General features: G+C 38.5%; 1 long non-coding RNA gene across 1 annotated transcript in view; it reads right to left on the bottom strand.

Annotated features, from left to right (window-relative positions):
• Positions 1-1,973: 1,973 nt before the first annotated feature.
• Positions 1,974-7,165, bottom strand: part of LOC133780445 (uncharacterized) — a 51,524-nt gene continuing 46,332 nt past the window's right edge. The window contains exon 3 of the long non-coding RNA XR_009869320.1: positions 1,974-2,029. This is a non-coding gene — a long non-coding RNA (uncharacterized LOC133780445). The remainder of the gene's footprint in view (positions 2,030-7,165) is intronic.

Below are 7,165 nucleotides of genomic sequence, written 5' to 3'. Positions count from 1 at the left end.
CTAACTTGGAAAAGGGAAGTCTAGCTGATTTCATTCAATTGATGCAAGAGATTCATCTAGTTTTAGGTGATTTTGAGTAGTAGAATAGGAATGTTTTGCTACCTTGCATAACTTAAGAATTGATGCTTAAATGAATGTTTATAATCTGATTTCATGCAGGAATGTATAGAAGGGGAGTATAGACATTAGATTGCACGTTTTGGGAAAAACTTGCTGGGTTTTACGAAATTTGTTAACACTGTCATAATTGCTAACCAATTGCTGAGCCATTGCTGTAACAACTGGAACGAACCGAGGGGAATTAATCACCCGAATCCATTTTTCTTATATCTGAAAACCACCCAGTATTTTGTCATTTTAATCTCTGATTTTTGGTTTAATTCCTTTGTTTGTCTACAATTATTTTCAGAGTTAATTACCCACTCTTTCCTTTGTTTTGGTTACTATTTTATAAGTTGTTTTTGGTTGATTTTACATTAATTTAGTTAAAAAGTCCCTGTGGATACGAACTTTGACGCTTTGTCACTGTATTACTTGTTGCCGATTGTGTATACTTGCACATATTTTAAACGTTAGAAAATCAACAACAGCTACCCTGGGGCTCAGAGAAAAGTCTACTTGCTTGCTAGAGAAGGTGACCCTTTAGTTTTCGGGTGGAGTCAGAGCTCGACGAGGCACCTTGAAAGGATATGTCAAATCGATGATAGCACTTCACGACGAGATGACCAAGGCGATTACAGAGCTGATAGAGGGGTCGATTGTTATTGCCACAACCGGTGGAGGAGTGACCACGTCCTAGACCATGAGAGAAGTTTGGGTGACGGCCCGACGAGAAGTGGGAACCAGGAGGATGATGAGAGTGGGTGACAACATTGGCAGAGGGATTCGCAAGATCCAAGACTGGTGCATTCAGTTGGTCGAGTCGGAGCTCCTGGCCTTGGAGAGAAATGGTGTCATGAAAGTAGGGCTGAGCATAAAATCCGAAAAACCGAAAAAACCGTGTACACCGACCTACCGAACACCGAAAAAACCAAAACTATTTAAACCGAAAATCGAAAAAACTGCCGACGGTGCAAACCGCCATTGTTCGGTTGGTTTTGAAATTTTGGGTGAACCGACCAATACGAAACCGACCGAACATAATAAAATAATAATATAATATTATATAATTATTAATTATTAAATTTTTTAAAATTTGTACTTTTAATTATGTTTCAAACTTTAAAATTTGTAAATGTAATTATGTTCTATATATTTATGTTTTAAAAATGCACAAAAATGAATTTCAACAATCCAAAATTTTTAATTTTTTAACTAAAACTTTCAAAAAAAAAAAAACAATAATCAATTCGGTTTGGTCGGTTTAACCGACCAAACCGCGGTCCAAAATGGTCGGTTTTTGGATTGCACCAATTCGGACCGAAAACTGAATTCTGGATTTTTTGTTGTGAAAAAACCGCCCAAACCGACCGATGCTCACCCCTACATGAAAGGAGGTAATGGTGGCCACAACTAGATCGTATTCACTGCTTATACCTGGAAGAGTATACAACAGCAACTCGTCATCAAAGATAAGATTACCGGCAATAGTAAGACTACCAGCAAGGTTTTTCATTTTCAACATGTAATCTTGAATGGAAAGGGACCCCTTTTTTAGGGTTTGCATTTGGAGCCTAAGTTGGAGTGAGTGGGCCTTGGACTGAGTGGTAAACATTGACTCAAAAGTGGCCCATATTTGGTGAGAGGAAATACAACGGACCACATGTTAGAGAAACTTATACATGATCTTTATTTATTTTCATGTAGATCTAATATTAAACAAATAAATATGAGATAACCTAGAACATGTTTATAAAATTGAATTCAAAGAGAAACAATGATAAGAATACTTACAGTATATGCAGCGGAATGTATGAGTCCTTCATTTAGTTTCTCTAACCCTTGTATCCTTTCTGTTGCAGAGTATTACCAAGAAATTGAACCGATCTTCAATTTTCTTCACAGCCTTACAAAGTATCCTTGGCATCACCTAGACTAGAGTGGGAAATTCTCGACACATGAGATAGATACAAAGAGAAGAAAAGAAAAGAACTAAGAGGCTTAGAAAAGGACTTGTGTTTAGAGAGAATCTAAAAACTATCAGAACCTTGTGTTTTTTACTTCTGAACTTATGATTTCAACTCTCTCTTAACATTCCATTTATAGACTCAATTATGCCATTTAATTTAATTAAAAAATAAATAAAATAATAGCCAATTAACAGCCATAGGTCGAAATTATCATGGGCTTTAGGCCTGTGAAATTTCCCATTTGATTATAAGCTCATTGGACTTAAAATCAAGTGTATTATTTTCTATTGATTTAATTAATTAAATAATTATTTAAATCCTTTATCAAATTAATTATTTATAATTTAAACCTTGATTTAAACTTATTTATTACTTTAGATACTAATTTATCTTAATTAATAAATCTGCCCTAATTTCTCTTTTCTTCTCTAAATTACATAACTCTGTGAAACTATTCAAAATTAACCTGGTCAACTTTGATAATTCTAATTGATAATTAAATCAATTAATTGAGACTATCTAGATGACTTTATCCAAGGTACAATGGGGACCATGGGCCTATGAAATCAAGCTCCAATAAGTTATCATAAATCTAACAAATAAATTTACTAACTTATTAATTCCTTGTGACTCCACTAAAGACTCGGAATTGCACTCTTGAATTCATAGAACGCTCTATAAAAAATATAGATACGCTATTAATTATCCATTGTTACAACCATAATTGTCACTCAATCCTCTATAGACGGTCTACAATGAGATGGGACAAAAATACCGTTTTACCCCTCATTGTATTTTATCCTTAAAACACTTAGTTCCTTAAATGATATTTCAGTAAACTAATTTAATTACTGAAATGAGATCTCTATCATTTAACACCTTGAACCAAACTAAAAGGAAACCATTGTTTCACTTATTCATTAGAAGCTATAGATGTTCATATCTATGATTAACACTCCCACCCAATTATACTACCGAGTTCCCAAGATGTAAGTATGGGCTAGTCTGTAGGGTAAGCTGGTAACGAACAAGTCAAAGAACTCAAATAATACAATTAGTTAGAATACTAACCACTCAGAATTGAGATTGAATTGACCTATGGTCAACTATATGATATGACTAGAATAGATAATAACGGTATGTTTACATATCTTATCAACTGTCAATACCAGTCCTGTCCGGTGTAACAAATACATCCGATCTAATCTACTTTGTTAATGTTTTGGAAAGAACATAACACTACAATGTGTAAGTAGATCATATCGTAGATTGGCAAATCAGTGTAAATCCTATGCACTGACTAATCTTAGGAATAACTTATTTTGAACATATAATGATATTTATATTCCATTGTGATTACGTCACTATAAATACGATTAGCTATATGCTCGGGATTTAATAGAAGTTTATATTAAACAAATAATCATGAAAATAAAACATGTGAGCAAAGTGATTGACCATGTCAAAAAATGATTTCTATTCTTTTATTGATAATAAAATGAGATTACAAAGAAATTGGGTTTTAATTAGGGCATAAAACCCCAACACCACATGGCCTATCATAACCTCAATGATAGAGTTGAACAACTAACTCATCAGGGCATGATCTGTACGAGTCCACATAGTAAACTCGGAATTGAGGGTGCGAATGGGTAGAAACTGCTCAGGACGGTGGTGAGACCCAAGAATAAAACCGTCAAGGTCAAAGGCTTGGACTGTGTGCTAAGCACTAGGGAGCGCCAGCAGGAGTAGTTTTGGTTACTGACTTAATGGTGAGGGGAGCTAGGCACTGGAAAAACTGAAACTAGGTGGCATGGCTGGATTTGGAGCGGAAACGTTGTGGTGAGCGACTGGAACAGGAGCCGGGGGAGGAGGTTGCTGTGGGTTAGGGTTGACAGGTTGACGTTGGTCAGTGGAAGCAGTGGATGAGGTGGTGGATGGATCCATAGACGAAGGTCTTTTTGGGGCTTTGACACCAAATTAAAAGAGAGGAATATGGAGAAAAAAATGGCTACTGTTGTATTGAAAAATTCCTGCTCAAAGAATGATGGAGCAGTGATGACATATTTATATACGAGTGAGGATTATTCTAGGATGAGAATATCCTTGAAATCAATCGTAACCAATTGTCCTTGCAAAGGACTACAACAAATCATTTACAATCATTTGAATTACAATAAAATCTTACTACAGACAAAATAACAAAACAAACTTTAGGATAAAGATTGAGTCGTTGTAATTCTTTTCTGTGAAGAATTTTTGAGTGCTGATATGTCATGACTAGGCTCCACATCTGTGGTTGATTCATCTTCTTCTTCAACAATGGTGAACATTCGAAACTGGTCAATTGCAAATGAAGACCTCCTAGGTGCAGTGGGAGGTGAACAACTACACCACTCTCCAATGGGCATTTTGGAAGTGACTGATAATGATGGATACAACAGAGATGGTGGAGACAGTGAGTCTTCATGCTCCACTCAGCTTGAACAACCACCTAAAGTGGTGGTTCTCAGGATTCAAGTGGCCTCCCAACAGAGAGAGGTGGAGGCGCAAAAAAGTAACATCGCCACCCTCCAAGAAGTTGTTAACGCCATAAGGACCAATTGGTTGCCCAAGGACTGCAGGTGGACCCCAAGACCGAAATTCCACCTGCACAGCTAACTAGCGTGCCACCTATTCAACCTGCCGAAGTGCCACATGTGCATCCAACTTATGTGAGGGAAGAAAGAGCCAAAGTGTTGACCCAGATTTTGGCCAACTGACACGGAGTCAGAATATGCTTGATGTGGATGAATGTGTTGACAAGAATCGAATGGCAAAAAGTAAAAAGAACACGATAATTTATAGTGGTTCGGCCCCAGGATCTGGTAATAACCTACGTCCACTTAAGCTGCTATTGATGTGAGAATCAAAGGAGTGATCAAAGAACTAGGGTTCAATGAGTTTCACCAACCTCTCAAGAACAATACAATATTTCAGATAGAATTATACTAGTATCACGTAATTCGAAAGCCAAAAAAAGTCCCCTCCCTTGAGCTATCTTTTTCTACTTATAGGCTCAAGGGGGATTACATGATTTAGTTGCCGATATTCTCTCCTAAATAACCGGATGTTTAGGAGATTGTGTGAGTTAAATTCGGGATCTACAAAGATCTTTATAGTAATATTACATCGCATGCGGAACCTGCGACCAGACTGGTCGCAGGTAAGACTGGGCCGCTAACTGTTTCTAATACGTCTTCTAGTCGATGTACTAACAGAGCTTTTCCAGGTGTCAGCCACATGTCCAGAGATTACTTGCCACATCATCAAATGCCAATTTTTTGGATAACATTTGCCCCCCAAGTTTATTTGTTACGAGCAAGAAATAAACTTTTGAGCGAACGACCCTTCGGTAACCCCGCCTTACGTGTCAGAACCCTTCGTGTGTTCTTGGAAAAAGTAACCTACTCCTGTCTAATCATGACTTTTCGGTTCCCCAACAATAATTCGACGGCTATTCCGCTTCCCCATACTTCAAAAAAGGGAAACTGATGATTACACCTTTTTAATGCCACACACAAACTTATATAATATCTCCGAAATCTTCCTTTTCTTTTTACACACGCCACTACTCACTCCAGAAAGCCTAAAACTAGAGCTCTCGTCTTCTCCCAGAAACCGTTCTTCTGCACTTTCCAAGTTCATCTTGAAAGCACCTCGACTTCCGAAGACTTTTTTTCACTTCTCAACGATCTTTTTTCTGGTAAGTCTTCGAATCTTTATGTTTTATATTTTCGCAATGCATGCTTCTATATGTCGACTGTTTGAGTTCATCTGCTTCTAGTTTGAGATACTTGTGAGTAGAATGTCTTGTAGGCGAACAAGGGTTACGAGTTAGTTTAATAGTCGGGATCATACTTTTAGGACGTAAAATCGAAGTAAAATTTTGATCTTTAGGCCAGTTGGAAAATAGGTTTTTCCCTCCCTAAGGGGAGTTGAAAAAGCTTTTTTGAAAAACTTTTTACTTTCACCCTCTGATCCGTTTTTCAAACTGTTCGTGTGGAAAAATTTAACTTTTTGTTAGAATGCTGTTGTATAAAAGCTTGGCTTGTATACTCGACCAGCGTTATTCTAAAAAGCCATTTAGAAATTCTCCATCCTCACCTCCCCATTCTTCTGTTTGCAGACATTGATGCAAGATTTGTGGGGAGGTGAACGGCCCATCGACGACAATCTTCTCGCCCAGCTGCTCGAAGGCGAAGAACAACCGGCCGACCGAATCCACGAGATTCCCTTCTCACGATCCTCTTCCAGACCTCGTCCTTCTTCCCCTCAAATGGCTTGTTCCAAATCCTCAGGCAAGAGAAGACCTAACTCTGACGATAGTTCAAACCTTCCTGCCCAGCTTGATTCGCAGGCTAGGGTTCCCTCGACCAGCCGTCGAAACAATCCTGTTCCTGACCCTAACATCCAAATTAGAGCCTGCCCTCGCCATCAGAATCTGCCTGATGTCGAGTGGTATACTTCCCCGAACAGCTCAGTGACTCTTCGGATGGTTGCTAACTATTTCAGGAAGTATCCCCTCATAGGGGTTTCCATTAAAATTCTTGCCGCAGATCAAAGGGCTAACCTCCTCGGAGGTATATATAGCGCCTGGTCTCGGTATCACATAGAGGCAGGGGCTTTCCTCCCTCTACATCCTTTTTATCAGGGGGTGGCTAATTATTTTGATGTCGCCCCCTTCCAAATTACTCCAAACGGATATAGAATGCTGGCCGCACTCTATATCCTATACAAACTTAAAAAATGGCCAGAACCTACCCCCCACGAGGTCAATTATCTTTTCGACCTTAAATCCAACCCGCAACAATATGGGACGGGTTTCTTCCACCTCTGTCACCAGGAAACAAACCGGACGTTCCTGAGTGACACCACACACATATCTAACGTGGGGCAGTACAGTAAGGAGTACTTCCTTACTCCGGACATAACTAGCAACAACCTGGCCTTCGCTCGAGGAGGTAAGTGCCGTCTTTTACTGGTCAATATTTTTAATCAAAGAGTCTCTCTTCATTCTTCTCAAACTATACTTTGTTTTTCAGGCCCATGGTTAC

Source organism: Humulus lupulus, chromosome 5 (assembly GCF_963169125.1).
Source record: "Humulus lupulus chromosome 5, drHumLupu1.1, whole genome shotgun sequence".
In the NCBI taxonomy this organism is placed as follows: domain Eukaryota; kingdom Viridiplantae; phylum Streptophyta; class Magnoliopsida; order Rosales; family Cannabaceae; genus Humulus; species Humulus lupulus.
Note: the sequence above shows the minus strand (reverse complement) of the source record. Positions and strands in the feature narration are given on the sequence as shown.